The sequence below is a fragment of the Lagopus leucura genome, unplaced genomic scaffold (assembly GCF_019238085.1).
Source record: "Lagopus leucura isolate 7727_CA_CO unplaced genomic scaffold, USGS_WTPT01 Super-Scaffold_100009, whole genome shotgun sequence".
Lineage (NCBI taxonomy): Eukaryota > Metazoa > Chordata > Aves > Galliformes > Phasianidae > Lagopus > Lagopus leucura.
In genome coordinates, this window is record NW_024962266.1 from 24,819,301 (window position 1) to 24,832,168 (window position 12,868).

The 12,868-nt window shown below is 45.4% G+C and overlaps 1 long non-coding RNA gene across 1 annotated transcript; it reads left to right on the top strand.

The window, feature by feature from the left end:
* The first annotated feature begins 2,454 nt into the window (after window positions 1-2,454).
* Window positions 2,455-11,750, top strand: LOC122181057. The gene is made up of 3 exons (XR_006179312.1): window positions 2,455-2,501; window positions 10,828-10,919; window positions 11,713-11,750. It is a non-coding gene; the product is annotated as an uncharacterized LOC122181057 (long non-coding RNA).
* Window positions 11,751-12,868: the final 1,118 nt, after the last annotated feature.

The following is a 12,868-nucleotide window of genomic DNA, read 5'->3' on the forward strand; positions in this document are numbered from 1 at the left end:
CCATGTCCTGTGGTGGATCTTAGGGACTTTGGTCAACACAGCCAGGGGACAACCCCTGTCCTTCATGGGCTACAAGAGACCTCAGCACATGGTGCATCCCCTGCCTGACCTCAGGGGTAGGGAAAGGAGAAGACTGGGGTATTTCCCAGGCAAGGATGTGATTGGAAAGCATCTACACGAGAGGAATGCATGACCTCTCCCCAACTCCTGGTTCTTATATCCACCACACTTTGGGGTTTAAATGCAAACCTCTTCACGTTTTCACTGTTATCATGGCTTTCAGTAAATGCTCTTTTATATTGCGTTGCATCGTTTATATCAAAACCAGATCAGATAAAATTCTCTTTGGCCCTTTTTTTTTATGACTCTTGGTGAATTTCAAAGCACTTCAGGATTACGCAGAGAAAGAAAGGTACTTCCATCCTTTATCTGCAATAGATTCATTCCTGTCACCAAAATGCTTTAAAAAAATAACAAATAAAAGACAAACTAATTCCAGACAAGACAGATGGATGTGATCATTCTGCTTTGGATGTTGCTGAGCCCTTCCGATGTATTTTGAGTGGGTAAAATGCTGAACAAAATGTTGTTTTCACAGAAATACCACGTGTGATTATGTATGTGTATGTATGTATGCCTGTATGTGCGCAAATGTTTTTATGCTCCCATGAAATATTTCAGGCTCTCCCCCAAGACAAAATGATGTGCATCCAGCTGCATCTTTGGGTAGAACTGTATTTCCTAGAGGGAGCAAAGGATCCCCATGGGCACCGGTGCAGGATGTGTTTCCTGACATGCTGTGCTCTACTCCCATCACAGTCAGAGGAGGGCTGCATTAGTCACAGTGTTCCTCAGAGATCATTAAGCAGTGATGACTGGTTGTGCAGAAAAGGTGATGTGTAGGAGTCTGCCAGTTTGGTTTCCTATTAGAGATGGTTTCTTGTACGTCTAAGATGAAGAATCCTGTGTAAATGAGATGGTCTGGATACTTTTGGGGCTTCATTCTCGTCTTCAAAAAGCTTTAGGCAGCAGCCACTGGGACTGTGCACTTTTGGAAATGTGGCCTGTTTTTCAAGCAGTCTTCATTAGGTCTCTTGAAGTCCTACCAGCCTCCAAGTCTAACTGTGGTTTGGAAAGGTCTTGAATCTCAAAGGAAAATGGCCCCATGGTTTGGGAATGGGGGAGTCAATTTAAAGAAAGGGCATTTCATCTTTCTTATTCCAATAAAGCCATTCTCCACTCATCTAGAGTGGGTTTCTGAAGAGGTTTCCATACATTTTACTAGTACAGCTGGGGAAAAGCAAGAAGTATTTTTTATTTCTCAAATTCATCAATTCCATGCTTCTTAAAGATTTTTTTCTTTTTTAATCATTCATTTACAGGAACATTCTCTACTCTGGCTGGCCTTCTGGACCCCATTGTGGGTATTGCTGAGCACAGAATATGCTTCTTTACGGCTTTGGTTTCCTGCTTGCACCTGCTCCAGCATTTGCACTGCTGTGGTTTGCAGTCCTAGGAGAAGTAATTTGCATGAGTCTACTGCAAAGTCTTCACTAACCCTTGTTTCTCATGGAGAATATAACCTCGATTTACCCTTTGCACATGCTGCCACGCTGCTAGAAAATGGGCGACAGACTCAGACTGCTTTTCTTCAGATGTTTTGTTTCTGTCTTTTTAATTGCTCTCTGGTAAAAACTGGCCACTTGCTGCAAAGTAAGAGTTGACAAAATGCACTTGTGGCTGCCAAACCAGCACGGAGTGAACCTCGTCAGCTGTGCTCTGAGTTACCCACAGCAAATCCTCTTGCCCCAAAGATTGCATCACCTCTTTGACACTGTGCAAAAAAGGAGCCAGATCAGATGGGGAAGAGGGAGATCAGCTGAAAGAAAGCTCATTTTCTTGTTGTTAACAGTCATATTTATCATAGTTGGCTCTTGGGGAAGTATTTCTGCATGCTTGTGTGCAGGGGTGTTTGCACAAAGGGGAATATCTATAGATGAACAAAGAGAAACAATACAGAGAACTGGTTGAGTTCTCTGTCCTGTGTTACATTGGAAGAAAGGACATTCCTTTGGAAAGTCCTATTGTACAGAGCAAACAGGAGAATCAAAACAGACTGAAAGCCTTGCAAGGGCTGAACCATTTCTGCTTCTTCAGGACTTGCCCTCCTGCCTTAAATCATCACAGTTTTCAGTATCTTTAACTTAACCAGGGGCTTTAGGTAACATTTAGGCAATCTCCAATATTTTTATTCTGACTGAAATGCCCCCAAAGGTTTTAAAAATCAAAAGAAAACTGCATTTAATTGTATGGCATTTTACCCACATCTCTGAAAGCTGTGCAGTCTCATCCCAGGTGGTGTAAATCAATGGGCTAACGAGGAGAAAGGAACCACACTCATTTAGGTCTCTGCAAACACAGCCTCTACCACATCATGGCTACTAGCAGCTTGGGCTTAGAGGAGGTATGGAGGTTGGGTCTGTTCAAGGCATGGCTTGCAGGTAATTGTGTTCAATTCACTTTATGTTTTTGGACTGAAAGCAGCTTGTTTCTAGTCACAGCATCCAACAGAACATTTTGTGGGAGGTTCAGAGGTGCTGTTTTGTGCCTTTTCAATCTGTTGAGTGTTAGTGATTGTTTACCTGTGACCTCTGCGGCGATGTATTATTTTTTTTTTCTTTTGGTTCTTTGGGATGCTAAAGCATGCACCCCATTATTCCTTCTGCCCCTCTGGAGTGGTGTCTGGAGATGGTACCTCAGTAATGAGGACCATGTGCAGTGTGGGGCTCAGGTGCTGGGGGGGAGCGGCGGTTCTGAGGCGCTGGCACAGCTCGCCCTGTTTGGATAGACCCAGTGGTTTGGACACTCCAATGACATCCATATGCAATGGTTTTCTCAATTCACAATGTTGAAACTAAAAACCCCTTGGCTTTAAACTTTAAGCCTCCCCATACGTTCCCCTGAGAATGAGTGTTTCTGGCAAACTGTAAGTTCTTAAATATCACTTCTCCAATTACATTCTCACAGGTTAGTATTTATGTAGGCCTGGCTTCTCAAATCCACGGTGCTGGTACTGGGCTGAGACTTAATGCATCACAGGTGGCTCTCGGTGCTTTGGGCTCTCTGACCAAACTGGTTCCAGATGGCCACACAGTATGAGTAACAACATCAGCTCATTAAGTTGCAAAGTTTCAACTACAATCACAGAATTATCAATGAAATAAAAGCTAACGGCGTATCGGCTGCACCCTAAGCCACAAATAGGATTTACAGCAAAACAAAAACCTCCTTTTGAACCCAGATCTCTCAGCATTTCGATATAGGGTGTCCACATAATAGTCTTATTCACTAGTGATAAAGCAAAAAAATACAAATAAAAAAAAAAATTGCCCCATGCTCTCCAAAAGGCACTCCTGAAGGCTACTGAACTGCAGTCCTGTGAGCCTCTGATTTTTTTTATTTTTTTTATTTTTATAAAGCTTTTGATTGGGGTCATTGGAAACATAAAGCAGTATTTACCTGTGCTGACTTAGAAAATATCTGGAATGAGCCTAGGTCTTGGATCCAAGGTGTCACAAAGTGACAGAATGCATTATAACCTCATGTTTGAGGTTATGCTTGCATGTGTTATTTGTGTAAATTGTTATCTGTCTGTAATGTGCCTATTATGTTTAGAAGGATGGCTCTTCTAACTTGTACAGGTAGCTTCTGATGCTGGTGTTTGTTGGTCTGGATGTTCTTTCTGTTCAGCAAAATGTTTCTCCAAACTCCTGCAGAGGCTGGGTTGATCGTGCTTCTTTATCTTGTCTCTCAAGGGGAGAATTCTGCATAAAGAATGTAAACAGAGTAGAAAAACATATTTAAGTAATGCCTCTTTGAATTCTCATACTCCTCAAGCCAAGCAGGAGGTGTCAGTACACAAATACAGCAGGGACTGAACAGCAGCTAACGTGGATCCATTTCATTCTCCTTGACTCAGACACCGTTGGCTTTTATTGACTTGCTGAAACCCCCGTTCCTGATTCCTGAAACCACAGTGCAACAAATATTTAGCATCAAGCACACCATTGGCCTCCTTGATTCCAATGGGATTTCTCATGCATGTGAAGTGATGTGCGTATATGAGTGTGATGAAGTGGCCAGGCTGGAGCTGCCATGTGGGATGTGAGCAGAGCCCCTCTGCCATGGTGTGGGCTGGGAAATGTGATGGGGATGTAACAGAGAGGGCTGTGCAGTCCCTTTCTTTGGTTCTGCTAAATCTGACCCCTGTGCTGGGAAACCAGGACTTAATTAGTAGGAGAACCTGAATGACTGAAAGAGGGAGATGTGCAGGTGAAATTCCCATCTACTTCTATCCCAAGGTCTGTTTACTGCAAGCAGCATTGTATATGGGTTGTGTGATAGCTCAAGCATTAGCGTGTTAAGGAAGGTGTGTGCATTTAGCATCCTTCTAGTTAGGATTTAATTATATAGGTGGTTCTCTCTCCATCCTGCAATTGTGAGGGTCTCACAGATGTGCAGTATCACTGCTTCCAGATGTCGACTGCCTTTTCAGAGCACTGGGCACTGACCCAAGGAAGGATTTTGTATTGGGGAATTCTGGCACCGTGTTTCCAGCAATGTGTGCACTGAGGAAATTATTGTGTGTGACTATAATGCAGAGACATCACTGGAGGCTGAGCTTAAGTCCTGGGGCAGGCACAGTGTTGATCAAAAGTCAGGACTGTGGGCAAGCATGGACAAAATAACATGGTGATTTAGGGTGTTTTCTTCTCAAGCCTCTATTATCCATTGTGCTTTTTGAATTGTCGTGTCTCCAAGCTGCACAGGTTTTTACTGAGGGAGCTGGTGTTACTTTGAGACTTGAGGGCTGTGTTCTGACCTACTGCTTTTGACACGCAATTTGGGCAAAGCAATGCGTAAGTCATGGGTTAGTATCTCCAACCTGCCCACGTGGCATCAACTGAAAGAGCACAGGTCAACCCACGAGCCCTAATCCAGGGAGAGCTCTGAGGTGCTTCCTCCAGGGCCTGGGTGCTGAGGGTGGGCACAAACATGGAACTGTGCACTGAGCTGCATCCAGGTGGGGCTTTGTAGGAAGAACCTCTGTCCTGGCTTTTGGGTTGTTTTGGGGAGCTTTGAGAGCAGAGCCCTGACAGAAGGATGTCTAAATGCAGCTTGCACCCTTGGCTCGAGGGTCTCCTGGCTGCCTCTCTGATATGATGCTGAAATACCAGGCTTCTTGGGAACAAGATTACTGCCCACTTGCCCCACCGTAGGAGACCTCAAGAGCTACATGTCCTGGTGGGAAGCCCAGGATGAGATACCATAGGATCAGCACCCTGTTTTGGAACTCTGATCTATGTAAGGATGCTTTTGGGAGCCGAAGGGGGTGGTGTTCAGGTCTCCCCACCTCTTGAAGCAACCATGGGACGTGTGAGCCCGGGTCTCACCCAGGCAGCGCGTGGAGCAGGGTGGTGCTTGAGCATGTCTGCAGAGTGAGGAATGCCAGATCCACCCGCTGTCTCCAGATTCGTCTCCCCAGCCAGGCTCTGGATCTGATTTGGATGCAGAGAGATTTATAAGGCATTCTTTTAATTGGGGGGCCCCTGTAACGTTTCAGCTGAGGAATGAACATGGGGAATGAGGAGACCTAACAGAGAGGCAATGGCAAACAGCAGCCTGGAAGGGAACGTAGAGGGCTAGGGAGACTGGTGGCATGTGCTGTAAAGAAGTAGGGGCAATAAAATGCACCAATAAAAATGATGTGTATGGCCCTAGCCTCATCTAAGAAGAGGGAACAACAGCAGGTCTCTTCTGAGGGCAAATGAGAAAACCCTCCATCTGCAAGCAATTATCAGAAACACATGGGAAAGGTGGACAGGGCAGACGAATCTGAAAGCCATATGATATTGCACAGAAGAGCAAGGCTCATGTAAAGCTTGGGAGTTCATATATTTCACAGCTCACACTGCATGGAGACTTAGACTTCTCTGAAACCATCAAATGGGACAGCTCTTCTCATTTCAGCCTTGAGGTCTGTGTGCAGATGCCCTGAGCTGGGATGAGCTCAGGGCTAGAGGGGCTGGCATGCTGCTGGGAAGGTTGGGAGCCTGTGTGGCTTGGTGCTGCACATTGTAAAACATTTGCAGTTAATCTATGTCACACGTGAAACCAAAGCAGACAGCTGAGCTGGGACAGCAAAAGCAATATAGGTGTGTGACAACTAGTGCTACTGATGTGCTTTTGGGAATTTCCTATCAGTGCAGCATCAGGATGGTATCTGTGGCAGGGATGGGAGCTTCTGAAGCATTGTACATGTCCTCTTATATATATGCATGAAGAAGAGAATTCCCTTTGCTGCAAGGACCATGGTGATGGCTGAAGAATCTTCAGTCATTAAAGTTGGAGCAGACCTCCAAGATCATTTAGTCTACCCATCATCACTGTGTTCCCTAAATCATGTCCTTTGATCTGCCTTTCTGCTGTCTGGAGACTAGGTAAGTAGTTTTTGTCTTGGCCTTTCCATGCTGACTTGTTCCTTTCTCTTGGAAAGGAGAGGGCCTGGGGGCCATCCCTCTCTGCACTGTGCTGCTGGTGCTTTTGTTCTCAGTATGTATTCTTGATAGTTAGAGATGCTGCCCCAAAGGCAGAGGGCATACTTGCTCACAAGGGAATCCTGAAAGATTGCTGCTAGTCATATGCACCAGCAGGGTGAGCAAGCAGCAGAAGCAAAGCAGCGTGGCTGGACGGAGGGGCTGGTCTCATTGCTTCTGTGTAAATGTAAATGCATAGAAATACTTCAAAATGCAGGAGCAGGACACTTAGGCACCTGACCATCTGAAGAAAGGAACAGGGCAGGACTGAACGGTCAGGGATAAGCAAGACTCCAGCTAAGTTGGATCTAGGGCAAAGGATTGGATGAGCAGTGTTAGCTGTCGAGATCACTTCCCTAAGCCTCCAGGACTGGTGAACCCTATGGATTGCAGCCCCTGTACAGAGCTGTTGTGCTGGGACCATTTGGTGCTATGAAACACAGAGCAGATGCTGTCTGCTGTGACCTAACCTTCCAGGCTGGCTCAGCTGGGCATGTCTGTTCTTGGCTGCTGATCTGAACCAGCTCCTTGATCTGCTCTTCATCCACTTGTGAAGAATGTGCTTCTGACCAGATGGATGCCATCAGTTCACTGACTTGGATGTATTTAACTTCTGTTCAGTGCGTGCCCAAACTTGAACCAGCCCAACAGTGCCCTAGATCAGGCTACCATGTAGGTTTGTTCACCAAATGCTTCATGTTGCAAACGCAGGGAAGTTCCCTTTGCCTCCTGAATGAGTTCCTGGCCATTAACGTGGCTGTGGGTTTTGAACTAAGCAAGCAGATGTTTTTGTGCTCTGCAGATCACCTTTGCTGCACGGGATGGTGCTTATGCCTCATTGGGCAGGGATGTGTTCAGCCTCGGTGCATGTGCTCTGCTCCACCTCACCAAGCACTGGAAGTAGAAGCTCTGCAGGGTTGCATTGCAGAAGGGGCAGCTTTGCCAGTATGAAGAACTTGTTCAGAGCCTGCTTTCATCTGTGTGTTATCAGAACTATTAAGGTGAGGCTAGAGCTCTCCAGGCCTCATTGGACAATGACCCCAGCATCCCCCTCAATTCCAAGCACTGAACAACTGAAAAACAAAAGCCAGCCCCCTAAACTCCTGAAAACCCTAGAGTATCCATCACTGCCATACATAATCACAGTTAGAAATCCAAATGAAGTCTGCAGCCTGTCAGCTCTGCAGACAGATTTGGTGGTGATATGAGCAAAGCCAACATTTAAAAATGACTGAATTCTCATTATAAAGATACATGATCCTCCTTCTCATTGAGAACAGTTGGGCTTTGCTTCCAGTGGAGAGCCAAGCCATTTATTTTATAGCTCCATTGTACGCTGCACTGGGAATTGTTCCTGCAGATAGAGGTTTCTAGCATGTTTTTCCTATGTACTTTATTCTACATGCACTGTGCCCTTTGCACATGCTGAGGGCTCTCACATGAATTACACTTTGCCTGATTTGGTTGGATGGGTTTCCTACATTTGTGTCCTATAAATTGGCATGGTGATGTATTTATTTTGGTAATCAACCAGTTCTTTGTAAATCTGTGAGCTTAATCCTCCAAGAGAGAGAAATAAAAGGCTCAGTCTCTTTTTCTAACAATGAAGATAAATACTTTTATTTTCATAACTCTTGGACATCTTTTTTTTTCCATGGCATTCTCCCAAATCATGAGGTCCTTGCTCACTCAAGAGAACACAGATGTCTTTAAGTCCTTCACCAGGCTTGTTAGGGCATGGAAAATATCTTCGAGAGGAAAGATGGTGTGGTGGTTTTGCTATTGAGTGAGAACTTAGTTTGACTAGGCTAACTTCTTGCCTCTGCTGTGTATTTCCAACATGACCCTGCATCACCTCTCTTGCTACTTCTGCTCCCCAAAATCTCCTGCTGTTGAGCACGTAAATCTCATTGGTGCAGGGCCCTCTCACTGCAGGTTGGTGCATGCAGGAATTCCAGCTGAGGCTGTGAAGTGTACTGGAGGCAATGCAGGCAGGAGAGCAGCAATGGCCTTTTGGCTCTGTCTGTGGGTCAGGACTCGCTCCACACTGCTCAGAGTGCTGGGATATAAGCCAGAAGCCACCTGAGCTCAGTAATGCACAGCCATGCCCATAACATTGTCTGCTCTCACCTTGTTAGTGGCGTCACTGTTGTATGCCAGCTTGGATACTGGTTGTGGTAAAGGCAGCTCACAGTTGTGCCTCTCTGGCGGTGGGGCCTGATGGTAAGGGTTCTAAGTCACTGTGAGGGATGTTGAGGTTGGGTCTTTTTTAAAAAAAAAAAAAAAAAAAAAAAAAAAAAAAAAAAAAAAAAAAATCACAGGAGTAGTAATAAGTTCTATAATGTATTGGAACAAACTGTCCAGGGAGTGGTGGAGTCGCATTCTGTCTTGGTGTTCAAAGACCATGGAGATGTGACACTGGGAGACATGACTAGTGGGCATGGTGGGGTGGGTTGGGGTTTGACTTGATGATATTGGTTATTTTTCTCAACCTTAATGATTTTGTGGGGAGCTGAAAGAATCAAAATGGAGTCTGTTGCTCCTTCCAACAGCTTGTCCTTTTCCAGGTGCTCCTAATCTAGCACCATCCCTCATCTGCTGACTCTCGGTGCTTTGGTTGAGACAAGCTATACGAGCATCCGGGTTTCGCTCATATCAGCCTGGGTGCTCAGAAGACTTTCCTCTTGTATTTCAAACAGTTCTGGGAAAATGGGCATGGAGGCTGAGTGCTTGAGCAATGCAGTGTGCAGGGAGCTGGCTTCCACGTGAGAGGTGATGCTGGCTGGGAGTTGGCGGAGGCTGCAAGCACAAGCTTGGGTCACTTGGCTCATCTCACGAGGTGGTATAATACATCAGGCATGTTGGTTGATGTGGTGTTACTGACTGCAGTGTGATAAGGATCTCCACATGCTTCTGCCCACCCTCCATTTTTTTTTTTCCCCCTGGTTGGAGGGAAAATTGCACAGCAGTGGCCAGTGGGAAGGTGAGGGATAGTGCAACCCTGCTCTGCTGCCATCTGGGTCAGGAGCCTGATGCAAGGAAAAACGTGCACAATTTCTACTTGGCAGAGTTCCTCTCCGTGCTCCCCCTCATGCTCACAACTCTATTTGTTATTCTAATATGCCCACAACCAAAGTGTGAGCTGCAGACTTGTAGTGGGGAGAGAGTCCCAGTGCGTGTTAAATATTCACTTAACTGAAGTGATACTGTGTGTGTGTGTGTGTGTGTGTGTGTCAACCAAGCTTTGCAGTACAGTGCAGGGATGACATGATCAAGGGTTGGAGCACAGTGAGAGTCTCCTGCTGGATCTTCAGTTGATGTCCAAGTGCTTGTAGTCTGCTGGTGCTCATCGCCTCTGACCTCTATTGCCTGTGGTGGGAGCTGTGATTGATCTTGGAGTTGGGCATAATATGGCTATGATGAGCAGCTTACAACCTCTCTAGTCCTACCTTCACTCTAGTTAAAGGTGTTCATCGTGGTGCTTCCATGACTAGCTAGGCTTTCATCTGACAGCTGGTTTAAAAACCAACCCTTGAGACTTGAACTGTGGCTACCATCACTCTGGCTGTAGCATATGCTTTGTTTCTGGGAGGTTCACAAACCTAAAAATCATCCCTTTCTCTATGCCTCTTTCAAGATTTTTTTGTGCTGCCAGTAATTTGGGAGAAATTTTGTAACTTGGGGGATGGGGGAAAGAAGTTCATAGGAAGGCAAGTGTTTCCTGAGTGACTGTTTCCATGCAAAAAGAAATGATGTTCCTCTTTTTTCTAGACCAGGCTTTACCATGAAAGCACTATGTCGGCCATAAATCTTAAGGCCGCTTAATTCCTATAAAATTCTGCCAGGAGGATCAAATGATTTTACTACCCCATGTCAAATTAATAGCTGGGTGTCAACCAGTGTCACTTCCTGCTTGAAAAATGACCATCGTGTTAAGCAGGTTTTATTTATGATTTTCTGCCTGATGATCACAAGTAGTAAAAGTACTAAAAGTGAACTGTGAATGTGAGGAAGAGTCAGTGCTCACTTCATTAATAGCATCATCACCAGTTCTTTCTGGAGTCAGCCCATGGTGATGCCCACACTGTAGAACAAGGCGTTCTCACTGGACAAGTGCTGAATTTATTTCTCCTTTTATGCATGGTTGCTACCCAGGAGAGACTGTCCTCCTATCCATTGGCTTGCTAGAGGCATGACCTGACTGAAATTGCCTCTGCCTTCCTCCATCCAGCCTATGCGAGCAGATGGAAACAGCAGCTGCCAAGCACACCACACCTCCCAGCCTGCAATAACAATCACACATCACCTCACCTCTGGCCCACAGTAAGTGTCTGGAGAACTTTTCTTTTGCTGGTTGCCCCTTGTTTGAGCTTATTCTCTTTGGCTTGACCCATAGCTGGGGACTTGGCTTTCGGTGCAGTGGTGAAATGCATTAATAGAGGCCAGGCGAGGACGTGACGATTGGCAGCTTGAAAGAAGTTTGCTTTCTGAGTCAGCTCTCAACTTCTGTAGCACTACCAGCGCTAGGACTTGCTGCTGTTTCTCCTGTTGCCCTGGCTATAGTCCTTTTCCCTGAGCCCAGCTATTTCCACTGTATATTTTGAAAAGAGCTGGAATGTTCCACTCAGTTTTCCAAAATCTGAGTATCATTCCTCATTGCCCTCCCTAACACTTAAGAGTCAGCCCTGGATATGCTACAGGTTATTTTTATCCATCCTAAATTTTCATGATCCACCCAATCTGGCCCAGGCACTTGCAGTTGGGTCAGCAGCCCTGCATCCACGCCCTCTGGGAGGTGTCCAAGAGATGCAATGGAGAGGGTCTAAAAGTATAAGAACCCTTCTGTCTCAGCTGAATTAAGAAGGGAAGTGGCCAGTGTAGAAGTTGGGTCCTAGGGAAGCCCATTGTGGTTCTTCTTTGACAATCTCCTTACGAGGGAAAGCAAATCTTGTAGAGAAGTGACATGGAAAAAGTCTGTACACAGTTTCAGCTGGGAATCAGGGTTGGGACATGCTCCAGCTAGCATGTTCCTTGCTGAAACCATCAGCCTTTACCTCATCTGAGCAGGACAGCGTGCCCTTCCTATCTTTTTCTGCCTTTCATCTGTTGTTCCCAGGTCAGCATCAGCACCAAGGCGGTCCCTGAGAATTGAAGGCTTGATTATGACCATGCATCATGAGATGCAACTGTGTTCAGCTTAAATAATTCTTCCTGCAGAATAAGGAAGAAAGAAAAACAAGGAGGGGGGATAGGGGTGCCCTTACGGTGCAGAATTATCTGTTCTATGCTCCATCTTCTGAGCTTCCTTTTCCTTTATGATCTTTACGCTCATAACTAGGGCAGTTTTGACATGCAATCAATCAGCCGACCACTGAGCCGAGGAGTGTCTACCACGTTACTAATCCCCAGTAATTACCAGGGGACCAGTCACAGAGTGAACCATGAGGCTGACTCAGTTTGATTTACTTCGTTGCTCTCTTCAGCCCAGATGTTCGGAGATGCACAGGTTTTTGTGCCAAAGAATAGCCCATTTGCAACAAGCAGCCATTAGGTGCTAATATCCGTTTGCCACAGGTTTGGCAACGTGAGCCATGCTTACACAGGAACTGCAGCTGCAGGATATGAACATCTGAAAGCACTGTTAGAACATAAGAAAAAGAAAACAGCTCAGACGCATGACCTCAGGGCCAGCGTTTTATTAAAAATATATATTAATGCTGCTCCCTCTGATAAAGAACTTATTTAGGCCTTGCTTAAATTGAAACCTAACCTATTGCTTAGAACTACTGTATCTTCCTACCCAGGGGTTTATTTTGTCACTGGGCCAAATACAAAGTCATGTAGTTAGAAGTCTTTGGCACCTGCCTGCACATTTGCATCTGGGAAGAAAATACTTTTGTGCCTTTCTCTCTCTTCCTCAGTATGCAGTTGGTTTGCAGAGCCAAAGCTACCCCTAGGGCTCGCTTCTCGTATTTGCTCTCAGAACAAATTGATTTCCAAGCCACCAAGCATTGAGATGGCTGTGGGGATTGAAGCCTGGTTGGCTGTTTCTGATGATAGTCTGTGAAATTCAAGTGTGACAAAGCATTCAGGAGGATGCTTAATTATATTACAAGGTGTGAGGAACTTGGAACCGTAGTATGGAGACTGCTGTAGAGAAGATTATTGTGCCTCAAATTTTCCAGCATGGTGAGCTTATAAAACATAAGTTTTCTTTATTTTGTACCATTTACATGTTATAATTATGTTTTAGCTCACACTTCTAAATGTAT